Below are 24,655 nucleotides of genomic sequence, written 5' to 3'. Positions count from 1 at the left end.
TCATGGTGCTTCGCCCGGGCTTGAACTGAGCGCCCTGGCCCAACCGGAATCAAGGCTGCACCTGCGGCCTTGCTTCTGGGTGGAGCTGGGGGCCCAATTCAAGCCCGGGCTCGGCACCGACGGAGCAGGTAAGACCCCCTCCATCCTGCTTGGCCCTGCTGCCACTGCACGAACTGCTGCTGCTGCTGCGGCGGGTCCAGGCAAGCCCCCCTTTACCTGCTCCATCATCGACAGGCCCAGGCTTGAATCAAGCCCCTGGGTCCACCCGGAAGCAAGGCCGCATCATGACGGCCCAGCCACAATGGAGCAGGTAAGAACCTCTCCTCCTGCCTGGCCCCTTACCTGCCCCCCCACCGCCACAGGCTCCAGGCAAGCCCCCCCTTACCTGCTCCGTCATCGCCGGGCACAGGCTTGAATCAAGCCCCTGGGTCCACCCGGAAGCAAGGCCACAGGTGCAGCCTTGGTTCTAGGTGGACCTGGGCGCTCAGTTTAAACCTGGGCCCAGCAATGACAGAGCAGGTAAGACTCCCCTTCCTGCATGTCCCCTCACCTGGCAAGCCCCCCCAGGCAAGCCCCCCCTTACCTGATGTCTCACGGCTGGGCACAGGCCGCACTCTCTTTCCTTCTCTCCCCTCCCTCCAGGGAATCTGAGGCGCATGTGCTACCTTATCAGATTCTCCATAGGGAAACATAGGATTTTAAAAAAATTAATTAAAAATTGATCGAATGGACTTTTGAAAAAAGAAAGGCCATTCCATCAATGGGGAGGATAGGGCAACACAATCCTACTAATGGATTGCATGGTAAGGCTCCCAATTCGGAGCTTTTAGTGTGCAAAAAAATGGTCGCCACCCGGAAGCATTTCTGTGTCAGTTTGAAACAGAGAGGCTCCCCCCCTTTTTGTCATATAAAGTGACATCCTGCCCTCAATAGTTCAACAATCTTCTTTAAACTAGGGATGTGCTCCACTTCTCCTCGGACCAGAGAAGCAGGAGTGAATTGGCCTGATCCACCTTTCCCAGAGGCGGAGGAGAAGCGAGTCAGGAGCCTGGAGGAGCATGGCAAAGAGAAGCAACCATAAGAGGAGTGCTCCTCTTTTCGCGGAGTGATCCGTCCACCATTTTGGGTTTTTTTGCCCATAGGATTGCAGTGCAGAAAAGATTATCAAATAGCTTTTTTGTTTTTAAAGCTATCTTTCTGAAATTTCGTGTGCTTAGAGAGTCATGGCTGGGGGTCATTTTGAGCCTACTCTCAGCACTCTGTGTGGTGCAGTTTGCTTGCTATAATTTTTGGATAAATAGGGTAAAAAAAGTGGAAGAGGTACCTTTTTGAAGTGCTGAGAGGCAGATTCAACTCCCAGTCATGATCCCCTGATGAAGCATCCTCCAATCCCAAAGTTGGAGGAGGGGATAGGCAAAACGGGATACTTAGTAACTTGGGATACTGGGAAACTTCTCTTTCTTAGTCTGAACGGACTTTTCCCAGTGTTTTTTAGAACAGTAGCCCCACCAAATGCACAAACACAACCTGAAATCATATACTAAGCAAATAAATAACAGATAGGAGACATAGCACTGCTACCCACCCTAACCTTGGTGAACTACTGAATAGATGTGGTGCAAGGGGATGAGCTCCCCTAGGGCATGTGGACGTGCCCAGTGCACTCTCCTGTCCTTGGAGGGCCATCAGAGCCATAATGCTAAAGAAATTTCCTGAAAATTTAAAGAATAGATTAAGTAAAGTTTTAAAAGAAAAAAAACAAAATGAGATTAAGAGAATGGTTAAAGGGGATGAACACAAGAGAGAGGTTAGAAGATGTTTTAAAAGATTTGAAATTAACATGGTTAAACTATGGGCAATTGGAACAATGGACTAAAAACTGGGTAAGAGAAAATGGAGAGTGTGGGGAGAGGACGAAATTTGAGGAATTAATTGAAAAAAAAGAAATTGATAAGGGACAAAATATAGGGATAAAAGGGTTAATGAGTCAACTATATAATGTATTAACTGAGAAAGGAGTGTTGGATAGTAGCGGGAAAGTGGTTTGGGAGACTGATTTGAAGATACAGATAGGACAGCAGAGATGGGAAGGACTATGGAGACAGAGAGTGTTGAGAAATATGTCAGTAAGAATAAAGGAGAATTACTATAAACTGGTATGGAGGTGGTATTTAACTCCGGTTAGATTAAATAAGATTAATAATCAGCTTTCAGCAGATTGTTGGAGGGGTTGTGGTGAAAAAGGAACGTATTTACATATGTGGTGGGACTGTAAGCATGTGCAAAAGTTGTGGAAGATGTTTTTTTATGAGATTGAGCAGATAGTGGGATTTGAAGTAGAGGTCACACCAAGGATTGCACTACTTTCACCGCAAGAAGAACTTAAATGTAATAAAGAAACGAAAGAGCTAATAACGAACCTGCTGACGGCTGCGAGGCTGATTGTAGCCAGGAACTGGAAGATGCAAGGAGACTATTGTATTGAAGAATGGTATAAAGAAGTGTGGGACATTGCTATAAATGATAAATTGACATGTAATATTAAAATGAAAAAAGGTATAGTAAAAACGAATGATTTTGAGGGTATATGGAAAAAGTTCCTGGAGTTTGTGTTTTCTAAAGGAAGTGGGAAACCACCAACAGAAGAAACTATGAGTTTTTGGAAACAGGAATGAGATCCCGAGGTGTTATAAAAATGTTTAGTATAAATATGTTTAATAGGCAAAATTTGAATATATGATATTAAGGTAATTTTATGTTTATGTATCAAGTGATTTTTTATTTGATGTTTTGTTGTTGTTATATATTGTTTAATAAAAATTTAAAAAAATAAAAACAAAAGAGGCAATTTTAAAAAAAGAAAAAAGAAAGAAAGAAACAAGCCATCCTTGGCTCACTTTCTTGCGCCCGCCTCGCAGGGTTGGTTTGCAATGCATTACTGCTGGCTTAGAAAGAAACAAGCCATCCTTACTGCACTTCCTTGTGCCCCCCAAAATGTCTGCTGCCTGCCTGCCTGCCTTCCTTCCCTCCTCCCCTGCCTGCCTCGCAGGGATGGTTTGTGTGTGTCTTGCTTTGACTCAGGGAATAAGTCCTTCCTGCGCTCACTTAGACTTTTTGAAGTTTGAAATAAATTTTTCAAGTGTGGAAGAAGATTCATATTTAGGTTTATCTACTCCCCAATTCATAGCATGTTGAGATTTCCTTTGAAATGTCCCCATTGAGCTGTCTGCAGCTTTAAATCCCTGAGATACTGGGGTGTCCGATTTTCAAAAATTCCCCAAAAATCAGTGGAGGCTTGGATTGGCTTGAGGCTTGGCATGCATGTGTATACGTGTATAAGCTATCATGGTGCCAAATTTGAGGTTTCTAACATTAACAGAAAAAAAGTTGTAGGCTTTTTTGCATTTCAATGCAAGCCTAGGGGGTGGGAAAGCGGAGCTCTGATCCGGATCCGGAGCTTCGCAGCGAACTGGACTGGACTGTAGGCAGAGCGGAGTGGACCCGATCCGGAAGTTGCAGATCTGGAAGAGAAGCGGATCGGGGGGGTTGTGCACACCCCTATTTTAAACACGCAGGGTATGTAAAACCAGCATTTCTTTCTGGCAGCACTCCGTTTCAGAAAGATTGGTGAAATATTTTCCATTTTAGGATGCTAGAATGACCCACCCCGCAATAACACCTTTTCATATGGTGGAATGCTGTTTTTACTGGTCATCCTTAACACAAGGAAACACTGTTGTGTTTCCCTGTAATAAAAAAATCTCTTTAAGTCTTGAACGTAATGTAAATTTCAAACCCTTTCCCCACATATTCTCACAGCTCCATTGAAATGTTATATCCAAAATGTTGAGCCCATTTTATCATACAATATTTTACCTGCTCACTATCAGTTTCACACCTTAATAAAAGATTATACATCTTTGAGGTCACATGCTTGTCTTTTGTATACAGTGCCATTTCAAACTTATATTTCTGTTGCTCAACCCCACAATTCTTTTTGTTCTATTTTAAACCTTTCCATAATTTGTATGTACGAAAACCATTGACATACATGACCTTCTTTTAGCAACTCCTCCCTTGATTTTAATTTACATCATTTTTATACATCATTATATGTTAACCATTTATACATAGTTGACAATTCCTTCTTATGAATAGCTTCCTGGGTAGACACCCAAAGTCGTATTTTCTGGCCGAACCTTGGTTTATGTTTGTTCCATACTCTTAGGATAGCATGTCTCACATAATGATTATTAAATTCTACATTGACTTTAGCTTTGTCATACCACAAATAACCATGCCATCCATATCTTAATTCATGTCCCCTTAGTTCCAACAGTCTCCTGTTTTTCAACAACATCCAATCTTTCATCCACACTAAGCAGCAGGCAGAGTAATATGCTTTGAAGTTTGGTAAACCATGTCCTCCTCTTTCTTTTGCATCCTGCAGTATTTTAATTTTGACTCTTGGTTTTTTCCCTTGTCATATAAATTTGATATCTTTTTCTGCCACTGCTTAAATAGCCCCATCACTTGTTTTAAGGCATTATCCGTCTTTTTGATTTCTTGCATCAATTCCTCTTTTGTTCCTCTAATCTCTTGTTTGGTTTCTTCAATCAATCAATCCTTTATTTACAGTCAATAGACCACAAAAAGAAATGTACAGTTATTTCAAGCAAAAGGTCAATAAGATAACCTAAAAATAAAACATATCATTAGTAATACATTTTAATACATAAAAAACAAGGGTAAAAGGGAGTAAGATCAGAGCAAGGATGGGACATGTATTAACATTAGATCTTGAACAGAACATAGGAGGAAAATTCAAGCAATCATATGTGGTCTGAGGAGAATGGCCAGATTCAGAAACTTGGCAACCTGTATAGTAATTGATTTATTTTGGCCCTGGAGGAGGCTAACCATCAGGGTCTCTGGGGAGCGGCCAGGCAAAGCCTGTATAATAGGATGTATCAGCTCTTTTCTGATATCGTCATAGAAGCTACAGAAAAACAGGACATGGGTAATGCTTTCTACTTCAATTTCATTACAAGGGCAGCATCTTTTGCATAAAGGAATTTTTTTAAATCTACCTTCCATCAACCTGGAAGGAAGGGCATTAAATCTCGCCAAGGTAAAAGCCCTCCTATACTTGGGAATAGTCAACCAGCATAAATATGGAGGACCATCTTTATTAGTGTATCTAGTTAGGCCTAATGAGTATGGGGAGCATGGGCCACAGGCAGCGCCCTGTAGTTCCTGCCGGTCAATATCCGCTAATCGCTGTTTAACAATCGATTTAGCCTTTGCTAGGTCCATTACTAGCAGATGAGGAGGCGAGAGCCTGCTAGTGCAGATTTTTTCTTCAATCGTTTTTGCCCAGCGGGATTTACCAGTGTCCAGCGGGATCAGTGAGAGTAGAGAATTAGAAGTAGTGGCTAAGTGGCAACGAAGCCAAAAGTATATAGTGTAGGTCCACGCTAGACAATTAAGCGAATTAAGTCCTGCTTCCAAATTTAAAACCGCACCAGAAACACATTTTGGGGCCCCAAATATTAACCTTAGAAAGAGGTGTTGGATACATTCAAAAGATCCTTTGTAATAAGGTAGCCAGATTGGTGACCCAAACAGAGTCTGGGACACCGTTTTGGCTCGAAAAACCCGAATGGTTGCTGGTAGAAATTTCCCACCCTTTGTGTAGTGAAACCGAGCAAGCGCACCAGCTGCCTGCTCGGCCTTGGTCTTTACATGCTTAACATGGGTGCCCCAGTTTAGGGTTTCCCGAAACCAAATCCCCAGGTATTTATAGGAATCAACCTGGGAGATTCTCTTCCCCCCTATAGTCCAGGTCAATTTAATCTTCCTCTTACTGAAGACCATCACTTTGGATTTAAAGTTATTGATTGTTGAAGAGTTCTTCTCACAAAAGTCTACAAAGCCGTTCATTAGGCGTTTAAGACCCAAACGTGTTTGTGATATCAGGACGGCATCATCAGCATATAGGAGGAGTGAGACTGGGGTTGAGCCGATTTTAGGCGGATGAGATTGGATTTTCGCTAGCGAGTTGGGAAGATCAACTAAATACAGATTAAATAAAGTAAGTGCCAGGATGCAACCTTGTCTGACGCCTTGTTTGGCAGCAATCTCATTAGTAAGATGACCATACTTGCTGTATCGCACTTGGATTAAATTATTATGGTATAATGATTGGATCAAGCATAAAAGTCTACTTTCAATAGAGAGATGTTTTAGTTTCCTCCAGAGGTGGGGCCGAGAGATTGAATCGAATGCAGATTTTAAATCCATAAAGGCAGCAAAAAGTTTGCCGCCCTTTGGGGCAGTATATTTATATGCCATGTGGGCCAGAACTTGACAGTGGTCAAGAGATGAGCATCCAGATTTAAACCCAATCTGTTCTCTTCCCAAGATATTCTTTTCACTGATCCAGGCTTTTAACTTATCATTTAGGAAACTTGCATAAATTTTCCCCACAATGGATAGTAGGCTGATGGGACGATAGTTATGTGGGTCATCTTTAGGGCCCTTTTTGTGTATTGGAACAACAAATGCTTTCAGCCAGGTCACTGGAACTACTCCGGTTTTGTTTATTAGGGAGAAGAGAGATGATAAAAGAGCTGACCACCATCCAATGTTACATTTCAGCATTTCAGGGGGGATGCTGTCAGGTCCTGGTGCCTTGCCTGGCTTTAGCCATAAAATTAGATCCTCTACCGTGGTATAGTCCACGTTTGGCCATTCAGGAGTGTCTGGAGGCAGAGTGGGCGCAAGGTTTAGCGTATCACAGTTCCCACAGACCGCTCGGAAGTGGGACTCCCAGATCTCAGGGGGAACATGACAGTCGCCACTTCCATTACAGTTACCTAGGGCGCCTGACACTATTTGCCAAAAAGAGTTCATGTTATTGGAAATAGAGGCCGCTATCAGCATTTCCCAGATTTCTTTATCTGCCTCATTTTTCTTCTGTTGAAGAAGTTTTTTATAATGCTTTTTTAGTTCATAATATAATCTAGGTAATCGGGGATCGTTGTTCTCTCGATATGAATGGTAAACCCCCTGGATTTCTCTTCTTAGTTGGGCACATTCTCTGTCGAACCACTTTTTAGACTGGTGTCTTGTACCATTTAGATTGGTGGCATTTCTATAAAGTATAGGGTACAGCGTTTGAGACAGCTCTTCATAAGCAAGCATACCACTTTCAGGGGATGTAGCTTCAATAATACGATTAAAGATGTTTAGAGTAGATGGAGCAGAGGTAATGGTCTTAAACTGGTATTCAGAGTCTTTTGACCATCTTATTCTTTTAATAGTTGGCACAGAGTTCATATTAGAAAGGAAGGGATATTGCACTGTTGTCTTTATATTCCCTGGCAAAGTAAGATAGAGCTCCAAAGGCAAGTGATCACTGTCGAGCCGCTCAGCAATTTTAAGATTACAACCCAATAATTCCAGTTCCTTATGGATTAAAAAATAGTCAATTACACTGGATCCTTTGGAGGAAACGTAGGTAAACTCTCCTTGTTCATCATCAATACCATGGCCATTCAGAATTAATAGGTCATTCCTTGCAGCAAATTGTAGTAAGCATAGTCCAGCAGGGTTAATATAAGAGTCCTTTGAAATTCGAGAGTTAACTCTTAGGTTTGTTTTGAGCGCAATCAAACTATTACCGCAGGTAGCTGGATCTACCAGGTAGCTGCCTGCCCTAGCATTTAAGTCACCTGCAATAATTGGATATGCATTCGGATATTTTGTTGTCCATCTGGAATAGAGACAATCAAATTTAAGCCATGTTGCCAAAATTTCTTCTTTGCGCGCTAGTGGGATAATATAAATGTTTATCAATAATATAGATATCCTACAAACCTTCAGTTCCAGGATCAAGGCCTGTATAAATGAATCACTGCATGGGAGATTAGTGATCTTAAAATCAAGAGCAGTAGAAATTAATATGCAAAGTCCCTGGCTGGCTCTGCCTTTTGTGCTAATGGGATATGCAGGGAGGCAGATGGAAGTATATCCATTTAAATAAATGTCATCTTGGCACCAAGTTTCCTGGAGCAGAATAATATCGGCATCAGCTAGATAGTCAAGGAAATCCTCTTTCCTGCATTTAGTACTCCATCCAGCAATGTTCCAAGAGATGATTTTTAGGGGGGTCATGGCTTCCTTTTTCTTGAGTCAATCGAGTTCAGTTATTATATCCAAGCGATCTTTCATATTTTCTTGGATACAACCGTTAGAAGATTTAGGCTGTAGGCTTGTTAGGGCCCTACATGGGCGCTGATCGTTGTTAGACTTTGGGGTTACGCTTATCAATGACTCTGGATGTTGTGTATAAAGTCGATTAGATTTAACGGATGCTTGAAGTTTGCCTCTATGTACAGTGTCAGCGCCTTTGTTAGAATCTACCATTTGGTCCATTTTGGTCGAACTAGTTAGCAGATCTTTTGTAGATGGTTGGCCAGATTTTGAAACCAGAATTTTAGGACTCAATACTGGACCTCCTTTTACTGGTTGGTGGTGCCATTTTCCATCTAAAGGCTGCTCTGTCGGCTGTAATTCAATAACCTCCTTTGGGTCTGTGATTACATGATAAAGGGGTTCAAAGAGCGTTGGGGGGGTTAACGCTGGGATTTTATTGTTCAATTGTAATTTAAGCAGGAGTAGTTCTTTCAATGAAGAAAGTCTTAATAAAATTTTAAGTTGTTCCTGGGTTGGCATAGCGTCGTAACTGTTAATTAGATTGATTTCATCTATCGATAGGTCCTCATAAAGATTAGGGGTACTACCATATTTATTGTTCACATTATACTCAGATATTTTAGAGGTTTCTTTGTTATTACTATGTTTAAATGGTGATCGGTTGCTTATGCCTTGATCCTCAGTTGATGTCAAATCAATCAAATCCATTACTGCGGGCTCCTTGCTAAGAGGTCTGTTTGAAGATGATGGTCCTATAGGGTATGCTGGAGACATGTTCTTAAAGTATCTATGTATCTGCATGCCATATCTGTTAAATGCCTCCTTAGCTTGCAAGATTTTGGAAGCTATATCAGAGGAGGCAAATGTAACAATAGCACGAGCGTTGTTGTAATTGTAGAAAACATATTCTACTTTTTGAATAGAAACATCATGCAATTGCAGGTTGGTGATAGGGGACAAGACTTGTATAGCGTGTTCTTTCCGCTCCGATGATGTCAAGATTCCTCTTATCTTTGGATAATTTGAAATGACTATACTTTGACTTTGTGATTGGAGCTGCCAGCTGTTTGGTGTACAAAGCGTTGGCATTTGGGCAGAGTTCGGAACTGCCAAGATTGAAGAAAGAGGCTTACTTGGTAGGTTCTGTGGTGACCATGGATCTAGAGGGGCATCTTCAATTATATCACGTGTAGCCTGCCCTTGGAGACCGGGGTTCTGTGGCAACTGAGATCCATTAATAGGGGCTCTGTTAATCTCTACTTCAGCTCTCATCGTTGTTTCTTTCAGCTTCTTGTCATTATCCATTGTTTCCAGTATCTTAAACAGTCTGGCAAAGTTTAGTTTAGATGCTGCCCTCCTCTTACCTGCATATGTTTTTTGGTTTTTTTGGTTTTTTTGCTACTTGAGGTTTAGCTTTGGCAATTTTACCTTTAAGATTCTGTTTATATTTTACAGAATTATCTATGTATTTGGAGTTGGAATAATTTCTAGCTTTCCCTTTCTCCTTGCCTTTATATTCACCTTTGTTCTTATTAGTGTCTTTATTATTAGCTGTTACGGGGGACCCATTGACGTTTACATCATTAACATCAGAGTTAGAGTGGTATTGAGAAATCCCACAATTAGGGTCTATGGATTTAAGCTGTTCCTCACCGGTAAGTTTGACAATGGCAAAGCTGGTTAGAGTTGTTAAGAGATCTTTGCATTCCGCAAGGAATTTCTTAATAGAAGATATATTTCCAGCCTGATCTAGCAATAGGCTTATGGTTCTTTCCTGATGATTATTGAGTAAGTTTATTAAGTCTATTTGGTTATTACTCTTTGTTCCATGGGGGTTTAGGTAGAGGGAGAAACTGGGTATCAAGGGGTCGCTTTCTTTGCGCTGTGTATTGGACTGTTCGCTATTATTCATAGGACAGTCAGGCGAGCGTAGAATATGCATGATGCTCGATGGTGCTTCTTCAATCAGTGCTAGCTCAGAGGCTAAGTCATCTTGCTCATTCCTTTCCGAGGTCCTCATTATACACTGGGGGCCAAGTGACCAATCCAGTATTGTGCTGCGTAAATTCCTGTTTCGGGCTTGAGTGTGTCTCTAAATTGGGGCAAAGGAAGTCTGTGATTTTTAGTTGTTTTTGTTTTGCAGCCTTGATGTGGATTTCCACATCATCGGTCACTGGGACAATCCCCTGTAGTTTATAGCCACCTCTGGTAAGAACCATGTTATCCACTGTGAGAGTTAATTCTGTAAAAAGTCTGCCAAAGATCTCTGAGGCTGTATAGATACTGTCAGCCCCTGAGTTAAAGCAACAAGATTTGATAGTACAATAGATATATGGGATAAAGACTTACAGATAGTCTCCAGCAGTTACTTCAGGTCCTTTAAATGCTTGGTTTCCCTTACTCCATTGATAAATTCCCCTTTGGTTGCACTTTCTACAACTGTAGTAACTTTAGTAATTAGTAATTAAAACCCTTCTCAAAGCAGCATCAATCACACCACCAGCAGCTGGTTGATATCTTCAAATTTGGCTTATCTCTATTGCTTCTGAGCTGTTAATGCTGCTGCACTTAACTCTTAAAACTCTTAAAACTCTTAAAATTCCAAACCGCACGCTTAGTTATGAATTGAAGTTAAAATTGTATTTAAAAAATTTGTACTAATTACTTATCACATCTTGCAATACTTATCAAGTTCTCATTGGGTTACGTTTACGTTAGCTCTTCCACTCCTGTCCTCTTCACGGCTCTTATCTGTCTGTATTTGTGCTTTATTCTTTGTTGTTTATCCTGTTTTCTTCTCCGCACTGTTTCTTTCACTACTTTATCTCAAGTTTTCTTTGTTTCCTTTCCTTTCCTTTGCTTTACTTATCTTTGCTTTGCTTTGCTTTTGCTGGAGCTGGAGCTGGAGCTGGAGCAGAAGACGTCCGTCCCCCTCTGAGGTCTTTGATTCAAGCTTCCCCTGTTTGGTTTCTTTAAGCTGCTGATCCATACGCTGTTCCATCTTGGTTCCCATCTCATCCATCTTCTTACTCAGTTGTTCAATGGTTTTCTGTGATTGGTCAGGCAGGGCCATTTTCTCTGTGTCTTTGTCTTTCTCCTTCTCGTATTCAACTGGTTTCTTTTGTTCTAGATCTATAGAGGATTTTCTTCCAGCGCCTTTCCTAAAGTCTCCAACATGTGTCTCTAGATTAGTAGAAAATTTTTTCCACTCTTGTGCCTTTTCTGGGATCTCCAGCAGATGTCTCTAGAGATCCCGTTCTACTCCTAGTCACTCTGCTCCTTCAGGCATGGGTTGGCATGGTGATTATCTGCCTCCCTCTGCTCTTATCTATAGTTTACATTCCAATCGTTCCTTTTCTCACAACTGAGCAAAATGAAGATAGAAAAAAAGGGGGGGAAGAAGGAAGCATACAGGACTGTAAACACTGTAATTTTGTTTTGATGCAAGCTTTCAGAAGTCGGAAAGAAAAAAGGAAAACTAAGTACAACTGTCTCTTTTACAAAAGTCTCCCTCTCACCGTTGGAAACATAACAGAGAATATTGTCCATTAAATATCCCCTCAGCCCAGGATCCCTTGAACCATTTGTCTCCATCTTGCAACTTATTTACAGTTCTGAAAGAATTGTTTAACTATTAAGTCCCAATTCACAGCTCTGATAATGAGACAGTCGAAAATCTGTTTCTAGCTAGAGTCAAACCTAAAATTAGCATTTGGGTTGTCTGCTCCCCACCCACCCCCTGGAATCCAGGCTCCATAAACAGCTATCAGAGAGTTGAAAACAGCTATTGATCTCACCATCTCATGAATCTCCTGTGTTTTCTGGCAGTAAAATCCACCTCTGATGATTTTAGATCATATCTGGCATCTCTGGATGAATTCCCCTTATCTTCTGGGGAGTTTCCCCCCACCGGAGTTTCCCCACTTTGGTGTTATTTAGCTGTTTTGGTACTCCCTGCAGGAGATCTGCAAAGAGCATTCAAAGCAACATTTTCCCAAGGAGGCGTAGACCCTGTGACACTTTATGGGCACTGAAATGCACAGGCTATGAGAAAAAGAGGCGACTAGCTCTGGTGCTATGAAATGTCGAAAGAGGTTTTTTTCTTTTTTCTTTTCTTATCCAAAATATAAAAAATGTTAAAAAAACTTTAAATCAAACTTTTAGTCACCTCTTTTTCTCATAGCCTTTTCGTGGTGCTTTTCTACTCTTTTTTCCACCACTGCAATTCACAACCTATGGCATGACCAAATTTAAGAGAGCTAATTATGATATTTTGGTAAAGATAATGGTTTTTACCTGGTTCCTTCCACATCCACTTATTCAGGGCAGCAGTTTGCGTCAGGAGGAAATCCCCCAGTAGTACTAGGGCAAAAGGCAGCTTCAGAGGAGGGATTTTCCTCAGCACCACAGGAGGGGAGGAAAGGGTTAAATTTTCCTCCAAACCTGCTGCAAACCCAACAATTATCAGTCCACCCACATCCACTGATATTTGCATTTTTTGGAAACCTGCATTTTAAATTCAAAGACACAATAAACATCTTGCCTACGTTGGTACTAAGGAAGAAGCAGACAATGAAATTATTTGTAGACTGCTTCCAGATGGGATTTTTATAGTGCTACCCCCTGCCTCATTTTATTGGGTGTCCAATAATGTATTGGAACTTTATGGAGTGTTCAGATTATGAAGTCTTCAGTTTGTGACCTTTGTGTATTAACTTTTGTTAATATGACAATTTAGTGCTAGTAATAATGCTACTGATGTCAAAACTCTTATAATCTACCTCTCTAAACAAACTGTATGCTAATTACAATAACTTCCCTACCATGAGGGAATCAATATTATATTCAAGCATTAAAAGTTAACTTAATGGCCATACTTCCCTTCAAAACAGGATAACACCTTGTCCTCTTTTATAGGCCCTGTTTACTTTTTACTATATTTTATGTAGGCATGTGCTCCGCTCCGATTAGAAGCGTAGAAGCAGGAGCGAATTGGCCTGCTCCGCCTTGCCCAGAGGTGGAGTAGAAGCGGACCGTGGACCCCTAGAAGCAAGGCGAAGAGAAGCGGCCATTTTGGGAGTCCTCCGGTTTCCACGGTCCGCTCCAATCTCCCATTGAAACATTTCACCCATAGGATTGCATTGCGGAAAAGAAAGTGGGATAACTGTGTTGTTTTTGATGCTAACTTTCTGAAAATTCTTGTGCTTAGAGAGTCATGGATGGGGTCATTTTGAGCCTACTCTCAGCTCTCTGCGTGGTGCGGTTCGCGTGCTAGAACTTTTTAAAAATCCAGTAAACAAATAGGGACAGCGAGCAAAACGGCGGTTTTTTGTTTTTTTTTGAAGCGATGACAGGCACATTCAACTCCCAATCTTGATGAGAATTGATCACCTCATGAAGCATCCTCCAATCCCAGCGTTCGAGGGGGGGGACTAAGGCAGAGGCACCCTCAGAGCTTTGAGCTCGTAGCGTCTTGTGGGTTTTGGCGTTCGTGGAGAGAGGAGCTACTTTAGTTAGTTGCTGCTGCTGTGTTTGGAGATAGATTAGGATTTAGCTTGGCATGCGCGTGTGTGTGTTTGTTTGCTTCTTTCTGACTTTTTGCTTAGTTTGCTCTGTGTTTTTCCCTTACTTTGATTTAATATAAACTTTATTTTTAAATTTTGGAGTGTGTGTTTGTTTGTTTGTTTGGTTGGTTGTCCCCCCTCCCCTCTCTTAAAGCCTGACTGTGTTTCATCTTCCTTCTTCCTTCTATATACAAAAAAATACAAAAAAATACCAAAAAAAAATATTTATTCTCTATTTCTTCTCTCTGTTACTTGGACTGTGTGTGTGACTGTGTTATTGTGTGAGTGTGCTGTGTGTGCAGTGCACTGTTTGTGAAGTGCAACAGCCACAGATTGAGCATTTCAAATCCTGTTTGGGCAAAGCATACACACACTTCTTGTCCCATTTCCCTACATATAGTAATATTCTTATACATATTCTTATATTCTTATACATATTATTATTAGTATTAGTATATCCTTATACATATTATTATTAGTATTAATATTATATTCTTATACATATTATTATTAGTATTAGTATATTCTTATACATATTATTATTAGTATTAATATTATATTCTTATACATATTATTAGTATTAGTATATTCTTAAACATATTATTATTAGTATTAGTATAATATCATCATGAGAAGAGGGAGCAGGCGCATGTCTGTGGTGGGGCGTGCTGAAAGCAGTGGTCAAGGCAGGGCTCAGGCTGGCACCAGTAAGTAGGCTGCCTCTCCTGCTGTGAAAATCAAACGGGCAACTCCTTGGCTGGCTGCTCCGCAACAGAAGCAGGAGAAGCAGCAGGCAGACGCACTTTCTTCTGCAACTTGTGCCCGGCGTTCTCTTTTTGAGGGTGGGAATGGGAAAAGTGCCCCTTTGCAAGAGGCAGGTGGCAGCAGTGCCATTAGAGGAGGAGGAGGAGTATCCCCAACTCCTTCATTATCGTTTGAGCCCACGAGCCCGCTGATGGACCTGTCTCCAGACCTCCTAGATGAGGTTCTTCTTAGCACAGTGGAGGGGCAGGAGGCAGTGGGTGCTGAGGAGGAGGAGCAGCAGGCTGAGGCTCTCTCCCCAGTCTCATCTCACACCTCTTCTGCTGCAACCCCTGTTTCTGTGGCAACACCAGAGAGCTCAGGCGGGCAATTGGTGTCACCACAGAAGCAAAAGACAAGTGTAGTGTGGGACCACTTTGAGGTGGGAGGGGATCCCCGCTTTGCTGTCTGTCGCCACTGCAAACTCAGCCTAAGCAGGGGTTCATCTACAGGGCATTATGGAACCAGCAGCATGAAGATGCATCTTCACAGGCAGCACCAGTCGATCTTGCTGGGGAAAGAGGTGGGCAAGGCGACTGGTTCCAGGGGAAAGCCGAAGGCTGGTGCTGGCACTGCCACTCTAAACTCTCCATCTCCCATCCCCATGAGGGTTAGGCAGGCAACCCTGCAGGACATGGGGTGGGGGAAGTATGGATCCACAAGATGGCGTTTTCCAACGCCCACCCAGGGTGCTACTGTGGTGGGGCATCTGCCGGGACTGACTCCTCCCCAATACTAGATCTATGACATGTCTCTCTGCCTGCCCCTCTGCTAGCCTGTCCTCCTCCTCGGTGACCGACTCGCTGGGATGGTTTGCGTTTGCAATGTGTGACTAACTGCAGTGCTGGCTTAGAAACCAGCCATCCTGGCCTCACTTCCTTGTGCCCCCAGAAATGCCCACTGCCTGCCTGCCTGCCTGTCTGTCTGCCCGCCTCCCTCGGGGTGCTGCTGTGGTGGGGCATCTGCCAGGACTGACTCCTCGCCTGCTCTGCCCACCTGGTGCCTGGGAGATGGGCTTTGCCGTTCGTGCCCAGCACTCTCTGGCATGCTTGCTCCCAGTCGTCCTCCTCTGTGCCCCTCAATGCGTAACTGCTGGCTTAGAAAGAATCAACCAGCCATCTTTGCCTCATTTCCTCCTTGCGCCCGCTTACGGGTTGGTTTGCTATGCGTTAGTGCTCAAGCCATCCTTGCAGCACTACAATGCATGCTGCCTGCCTGCCTGCCTGCCTGCCTGCCTGCCTTCCCTCCCTTCTCCCCTTCCCGCCTTGCAGGGATGTTGTATGTGTCTTGCTTTGACTCAGGGGAGAAGTCCTTCCTGCGCTCACTTAGACTTTATCAAGATCAAAAATCCATTTTTCAAGTGTGGAAGAAGATTTAGGGTTATCTCATGGCATGTTGGGATTTCCTTTCAACTGGCCCCATTGAGCTGTCTGCATTGCAACTTTAAATCCCTGACATACTGGAGTGTCCGATTTTCAAAACTTCCCCTAACATCAGGGGATGATAAGATTGGCTTGAAACTTGGTGTCCATGGGGACACATGGGTAAGCTGTCATGGGACCAAAGGATAGGTTTCCGACATGCAAATTGACGTAGTTGTAGAATGGGACTTGATTTGGGGTGAGTTAAAAGGTTTAAGCCCTGCCAAAACTCAGGGGATGATGGGATTGCCTTGAGTCTGGGCGCCCATGTGGACACATGGATAAGCTTTCATGGTGCCGAGTTTGAGGTTTCTAACATGCAAATTGACAGAGCTATCGAAAGGGGTGTGAATGGGGTGCCCGATTTTCAAAAATTCCCCAAAAATCAGGGGATGATGGGATTGCCTTGAGACTTGGCGTACATGTGGACACATGGGTAAGCTATCATGGTGCCAAGCTTGAGGTTTCTAACGTGCAAATTGACGTTGTTGTAGAATGGGACAATTTGGAGTGAGTTAAGTCCCGCCAAAAATCAGGGGATGATGGGATTGCCTTGAGTCTGGGCGTCCATGTGGACACATGGATAAGCTTTCATGGTGCCGAGTTTGAGGTTTCTAACATGCAAATTGACAGAGCTATGGAAAGGGGTGTGAATGGGGTGCCCGATTTTCCAAAATTCCCCCAAAATCAGGGGATGATGGGATTGCCTTGAAACTTGGCGTCCATGTGGACACATGGATAAGCTATCAAGGTGCTGAGTTTGAGGTTTCTAACATGCAAATTGACAGAGCTAACAAAAGGGGTGTGAATTAAGGTTATGGGTGGTGCGTTGGAGGTTAGAGCCCTGCCAAAAATCAGGGGATGATGAGACTGCTTTGAGTCTTGGTGTGCATGTGTATCCCTGTATAAGCTATCATGGTGGTGAGTTTGAGGTTTTTAACGTGCAAATTGACGGAGCTATCGAAAGGGGTGTGAATGGGGTGACCGATATTCAAAAATTCCCCAAAAATCAGGGGATGATGGGATTCTTTTGAAACTTGGCGTGCATGTGTATACGTCCATGAGGTGTCATGGTGCCAAACATGAGGTTTCTAACTTTAACAGAAAAAAAGTTGTATACTTTTTTAGCTTTCAATGCAACCCTATGGGGGGAAAAAACGGAGCTCCGATCTGGATCCGGAGCTCTGCAGCGGAGCGGAGCGAACATAGGTGGAGCGGGGGTGTAGCGAAGTGGCCCGCTCCGCAAATCGCGGATCTGGAAGAGAAGCGGAGCGGGGGGCCCATGCACACCCCTAATTTTATGTCCATTTCCATGCATCATAACTACAAGTAAACAGACATGTGAAAAATATTTTATTGAACTTTCTTATATGAAGCATTTTTTGGCTCTTGGCCGAGAAACCTTGCTTTTCCTGAGCTTTGCTTGGAAAATTTCATTTTTCGCAAAGCAGGTTCCTAGGTCATTGAGAAGTCAACATGTTAGTACAATTTTTTTTAATGCTTTGTTAGAATCAAATTGATTCAAACTTAATACAGGAATATATCACAATATGCAAATTGTTTCTTTATAAAAATGGTAGCTTAGGAGAGCAGAGCGATTTGAGGGAGAAATGTGCAAGATTAGTAACTATTTTGGGGATAAATCTTCGAAAGGTAGCCTATTACACAGGTTGGTGCAGGAGTCTGGCAAGATGCAAAAGCTTTGGGAGCAAATTTTTGTGACAAACTGATCTACATGGGCTGAAGCAAAAAGAAATATTGCAATACTATCTATCTTTTGATCTCTTTTAGCCCATCATTCCTTTATTTACACAAAATTTCCAAGAGGGATATAGGACATATGGAAATATAGGTAAGTTAAACTTCATACTTTCTTTGGAATGTGTTTTATAGATAGTATACTCATGCACTCTTAGGAGTAAGCCCTGTTGAATTCAGTGGGACATAACATCCAAGTAAAAAAGCAGAAGATCAAGCTGTAGGTATTATTTAAATCAAGTTATGTACATACAATTTTGCAGGATTTCATATGTATTCTGGTATTTGATTAAACAGTGGCTAAGCTAAGTTCATGAGACCTCTCTTAAGTCTCTCAATATTTGATCCCAAGCTTATCTTAATTTCATATGCAGCTCCAATGAGATGGCTCTATGAACAGACTCGATGTATGCTCTTTCCAACATATGGATTATTTCCAGTCAAACTGTAGACACATGTTGGGCAACCAATTTCATATGATCCAAATCTAAGTGCTGAAGAACTAGCTGAAAAAGTAAGTGCTCTTAAGATTCATGGAAACCATAAAGAGGAGTCTATGGGTGTGCTTGGTGAACCCAGATTTGAAAGGGTCTGGTTGTGGTTCTGAGAAGTTACAAGGACTGGATCTAGACCAAGTGGCATCCCTAAAGCTGTACTGTCCTAAAAGACATTCACACCTATTTCTTGTTGGAGTGGAGCAACAATGCTCATGATAAGTCATTTGAACCAGTGGAGGGCGATAGACAGAAAGGGAACTTGTTTATTTCTCCACGAGTTTCTTTTTGTAACTACTTGTTGATGTAGATTGCAATTTTTAGGCTTCTCTTCTTTCCTCCTTCTTCTCAGTTAGTTAACTTCCTTTTTGTCTGAAGCATGCAACCATAATGGTTGCACTCAACTTTCTCTGAAACTACTTTTGTTTTCCCAAGGGCTATAAACTCTTATCAATGCTATATTTTAACTAGAAATAACAGTGTGTGTGTGTGTGTGTGTGTGTGTGTTTCTTTCTATAGCCTTGCCTTACACCAATTACATGCTGAAGTTATGCAGCTGAACTTTACCAAACAAAACACAACTCTAACATTTCCAGCATCTATTCCTCTTATGGAAGCAAGGCTCATACTTATTGCTCCACCATAGGCATTCTGACTGTGAGTGTGTCACTCAAGTCTTCTGGAAAAATGGGCTGACCCATGAACCTAAAGCACAAAGAAGGGGAAAGAAATTGTTATACAGATTTCCACTGTTACAGGAAATCAAAGCTACTAACCAATAACACCACCCAGAAAGTCCTCCCAGAGGGAGGTTCCACATATGGGGATGTAAGAATTACATGCACGCACACTTGAAGAAGTGATACAAATCAGTACATAGTGTGTTTGCACATGCATGTTTACTATCTCAATAAATGTTTGATTGCACCAACAAGCACATATCAACATTCCTAACCATATGGCAAATCACATGGACCAATGAATGTAAGCTGATGGTGTTGATAAAATAAATGTATAAAAACAACCCCTCCATGTTTGAGGGGCATGACATTGTTTCTGCGTGAGCGGCAGTGTTTACCCTTAACTGCAGTTCAGTAAAATAAGAAAAACCCAAGAAGCCTCTGTCGTCTTTCTACCAAGTGTATACAAATCTGAACACTATGTTGCACTTGGTCCAAACATATTTGTGTAACAAAATGAAAGGAAGATTCCTGGCCACAGTCCTTTCCACTGAATCACAAGAGCAAGGCTTCCGTAAGAGCAGTGGGCTTCCATCCGAAAGTGGCTCAGAAATAGAGCAAAGTGCTATGTGCTTGCTCACCATACCATAGAAAAGTGTGTATGGAGGTGGAGGCTAAAATCCTTAGATAAATGTGTAGGAATCCTATTGGATCCTTTTCCTGCAGATGGCGCGGGGATGTAGGAATGTGTAGTGAGCTACTGGATTGTTTTTATTTGTTCTAGTATAAATCTCTATGACACTAATTTAGATTGGGACCAGTGCACACCAGGAGGGCACAATTTCTCCATGAAATTGCTGTCCTGCAAGTTGGGGGATATTTATTTTTTTAAAAAAAGTTTCCACTGATAACAAAGGAAGATTGTTATCATGGTTGTGTGGGAGAATTTCCAGGAAAAACTGGTAGAGGAAAAGTTTAATTCTCTCCTCTTGGTGTGTAGTGGACTCAATTGAAATCATGGCTGCATGTGCTTACACAACAATAGTTCCAAAAATAACTGTTTCTGTGCCGAAACCCCACTTCAAACCCAACTGATAATCAGATCCAGATAATCTTATCCAAGAGCATCTGGAATTAGGATTAAGTGAAGACAGAGAGATGGAGAAAGGAAATAATTATCACTCTCTGACAGAAATTACAGCCAAGGGTGGTATGATTTCTCAAATAGAGGTTAAAGTTGGACTGGAGAGTTAAACTGTAATGGAGGGGAAATGAGAAGTTTAAATGTGTCTTAAATGTATTCTTTCTTTTTTTTCTTTCTTTCTTTTGCAAGGCCACTATATCCTTTAGCTCTAACTGCATTCTTTTACTTTCTTTATTGCGATCTATAGATCCATAAAAAGAAAACAAACAAACAACAAACAACCAAACACAAGAATCAGACATGAAATCATACAATTAGAGCTATTATCAACTTTAGTCTAATACACAAAGAGCTCTAATCTTGGCCGCCACTGTAAGAAATTTAGCAACAGCCAAAGTTACACTTGAAGACTTATCTTCCAACAGAAACTTAACATAAAATTTGCCTGAAGTTCTGGACAGTTTGCTCAACAATGGGGTAATCATAAGATGGCGGGCCTGATTATAAAAGCTACAGGACAGAAGGATATGCTCCATCGTCTCCACTTCCGTATTCCTACAGGAGCACCGTCGTTCCTGATAAGGGATACCAGCATATCTGCCCTGAAGTAATTCAATAGAGTAAACATTGCATCTGGCCTTGGAGAAGGCAATACGATATTTAGCGACCGACAAGTTCTTTAGATAGTCAGCCAGCTGAAGAGGCCCAACATAATGAATGTGCAATGCACTGGGAGAGCAAGAGACATGAGAGCGAGCACGTAAGTCGCAGAAGGCTATATCCCACAGTCTTTGTTTGATAGCTTTAAAAGCAAAATTCAAGCCCAGATTAAGGAGGAGGGAAGAGGAGAGACCTATTGAAGCTGCCTTCCTGGCAAGAAGCTTGGACCAGCTGTTCACGTAGTTGTCCTGAGCCAGGCAGGGAAGCAGACCTGAGCCCCTCCCAAAAAGACTAACTTCCATCCAAAATTTTAAGGCAGACCACCAAGCCCTAAGCGAAAGAGAGCTTTCCCCGGTCTCCAACAAAAGTACCGAATTAGGGACACACTTTGGGAGTTGAAGAAGGGTCCTCAAAAACCTTGTCTGCAGCCTATCTATCTCAGATGTTAATCCCCCTATCCAGATATTGGAGGCATATAAAAGCTGGGCTGCAGACTTGGCATTAAACACTTTGATGGCAGACGGTATAAACATTCCCCCTTTAGTAAAGAAAAAGCGTGTTATTACAGCTGAACTGACTGAAGCTTTATTAAGGGTGGCCGATCTATGGGCACTCCAGGACAGGGTATGATGGAATAGCAGCCCCAGGTAAGAGAAAATTTTCACCTGTTCCAGGATATGCCCATCAAGGGACCACCGACGTTGAGAAAATCTATTTTCAAAGACCATGACTTTAGATTTCTCAAAATTAATTTTCAGATCGTTGGTCAAACAAAAGTTGGAGAATTTCATTAAAAGATGTTTCAAACCAGGTCTAGAGCGGGAGAGAATAACAGCATCGTCTGCGTAAAGTAAAATAGGAATTTTCCTTGCGCCAAGTTTGGGCAAGTGTCCTTCATGGTCAGACAGGGCCTCCTCAATATCGTTTATGTATAGGTTAAATAGTGTAGGTGCGAGGATACAGCCCTGTCTTACTCCTCTAGACATAGGAATTTCATTTGAAAGCAGTCCCTGTGTGCCACATCTAACTTGCATCCTGCTGTCGCTGTATAGAACCATTATAAGATTAAGAAGTCTTTTGTCCACCAGGATTTTATCTAATTTCTCCCATAGTTTAGTTCTAGGGATGGAGTCGAAAGCGGACTTCAGATCCATGAAGGCGACAAACAGTTTGCTACGTAGAAACTTAAGATGTTTCTCGGCTAAGTGAAAAAGAATCAGACCATGATCAGAAGTGGAGTGATTCTTTCTAAAGGCAGCTTGGGCCTCCGTGACAACATTATTGGCCTCGAGGATGTCAGTTAGTCTATTAGATAGAAATCGAGCATAGAGCTTGCCTATTATTGAGAGGAGGCTGATAGGTCTAAAATTCCCAGGATCCTTTGGATGTCCCTTTTTGTATATCGGAACCACAATTGCGTGTCTCCAACTGTCAGGGATTTTGCCAGATTGATTTATAACGGTAAAAAGAGCGGCTAACAAAGGGGCCCACCAATCCTGATTGATTTTAATAAATTCAGCAGGGATAAAATCTATGCCGGGTGCCTTACCCCCTTTAAGTTGTTGGATTAATTCAATCACTTCCTCCTTAGAGACTGAATTCCAGGGGGGGAGGGAAGAGAAAGTGACATCCTGCATATCAACCTGAGCTGATTGTATAGTGTCTGGGTCGGTAAAAATGGCTCTGAAATGATCCTCCCAGACCTGAGCTGGAATTGTACAACTGGGTGCTTGGCAGTTGGATCGTAAGGCGCCCGACACAATCTGCCAAAACATTTTTGAATCATTATTTAAGGAGGCATTTAACAGCAGGGACCAGGAGTTTCGTTCAGCTTGGCGTCTTTTTTGGGCTATGAGGGACTTATATTGCTTTTTTAGCTGAAAATAGGTCGAAGGGAGATAATTGTAGCCCGATTTTCTGTAGGTTATATAAGACTCCCTTAACTCATTTTTCTTCAGGTAACATTCTCTATCAAACCAAGTAGGGCCCTTATAGATCGTAGGGGCAGTATTGTCTGGGGCTGACCTGCCTGCATGAGTTAAAGCATCTTGGAAGGAGTCGATTAAATCATCATACGCTTTTATAGAGGATACAGCCGATTCCTTGCACAAAATTGCTGATCTTAATCGAATTATTGAATCAGAGTTTAATCTTTCCTCTAGAAGACTGCTTAATTTATCAGACCATTTTACCCTTATTCTGTGTGGGCACTCAAACAGGATATCAGTTAAATGGGTATGGGGTAGTCTTAAATTAGGAGTTGGGGCACATAAAGTAAGGGTTAAAGGCTGATGATCGCTACAGGTTCTGGTACCTATATAAAAATGATAAACTAACTGGAAGGCATTTCTAGACGCCAGCCATAATCTATTGTGCTTGAACCAAATAAATTTGAGAAGGTAAATTCACCTGAGCCTTCCCAAAGGTCCACCCCATTTAAAATAATTAAATCTAGACTGAGCTGAAGTTGAGCCAGGCAAAAGCCAGCATAATTCAGAAACTGATCTTTTGAGTTTCTGTGTGGAAAATTTCGATTTTCCCTAAGTTCACTCAAGATAGGGTATCTTGTTTCTAGATCGTTGTTATTGGAGCCAATCCTGGCATTAAAGTCACCCAGAATATATAAATATGCATTCATCTTTGGAGTATCTTTGATCCCATTATCAGAGGCAACAAGCCTATATACATCAGTTGCTGGGGAACATAGGTGGGAGGGTGCTGTAGCACCATGTCCTGCTTGTGGGTGCCTGGTCGAGGCTTGACGTGGCCATTCCAGAAACTAGCATTTCCACTCTTTTTGGCACTTTCCCCTGGAAGCACTACATTGCTACCACTAGTAGTAAGGATGGCATTAGATTCTACCCATACACTGGTTTATTAGTGGTATTTCCTGGTTGGTGCAAGTAACCATTTTCTAGAGGGTAGGAGTGAACACAGTGTTGGATGAGATGGACACTTAGTCTGATCCAGCATGGCTGTTTTTGTGTTCTTGTGTTCTAAATCTATGGCTTTTCTCTCTCTCTTGCCTCTGAACAGACCAAAATTGCAATGGAAGCTTTGCAAGACAAACACCAGAAAATACCAGGAAGTATGCTGAGCGCTCTTTGGGAATGCTTTGAGACACACCACAAAGATGAATACCATGAATAATGAACTGTACGGATACAGTCTTTCTTCAATGATCCTTCGAAGAACCTTTAAATGGATTCAGATGTCTTCAAGTGTAAGGTGGCCATCTGTCTGGGTTTTCCCGGACAGGTCTGGAAAATGGGGTCCAAACTGGGGCCTGGGGGAAAATTAATTATTTATTCTGATGTCCAGAAAAGTTGTGCCATCAAGCCTCACTATGCCTTGATCGCCATGCTTGGAGGCCACACTGCACTTCCGCAAATGCATCTTCAGCCCCTCCCAGTTCCATCCGGGGCTTGTTCTTGGCTGGTGCAATGGTGCTGGAAAAGAAAAGCCCTGTGTCACCAAGTGGGAGGAGCTGGAGGACACATTTCCTGCACTTCCAGGAACGCATCTCCAGCCTCTGCCAGTAACCATAGCCAAGACCTGTGATTTTTCTCTTTTGCCAGGGGTAAGATACCATTTAGATATCACTTTAAAGTAAGCTTCTCTCAAAGTTACACAGAATATATTAACTCTTCCTCACAAACATTCCAATAATTACATTTTCTCTGAGCTCCCTCTGCTACTGAATTGTTCTTTTTGGATTTATGCCCTCCTAAAAACTATCTTCCTTTGATCTTTTGCAGAACATGCTTCTTAAAGGCTATGGGATCTTGGATTTTATATAAAATTTGAAGAGGCACAGTAGTGCCTCTTTAGTTAAGGTCCGACAATAAAAGAGCATTCTACCATTATAAAGGGGTAATGGGGGGGAGGGTTCATGCTAACTTTCATAAAATAA

General features: G+C 42.1%; 1 pseudogene; it reads left to right on the top strand.

Moving 5' to 3' along the window:
* LOC134401626 (DGAT1/2-independent enzyme synthesizing storage lipids-like) overlaps positions 1 to 24,428 on the top strand; it is a 66,961-nt pseudogene extending 42,533 nt beyond the window's left edge.
* Positions 24,429 to 24,655: the final 227 nt, after the last annotated feature.

This window comes from Elgaria multicarinata, chromosome 7, assembly GCF_023053635.1.
Source record: "Elgaria multicarinata webbii isolate HBS135686 ecotype San Diego chromosome 7, rElgMul1.1.pri, whole genome shotgun sequence".
Classification (NCBI taxonomy): domain Eukaryota; kingdom Metazoa; phylum Chordata; class Lepidosauria; order Squamata; family Anguidae; genus Elgaria; species Elgaria multicarinata.
Note: the sequence above shows the minus strand (reverse complement) of the source record. Positions and strands in the feature narration are given on the sequence as shown.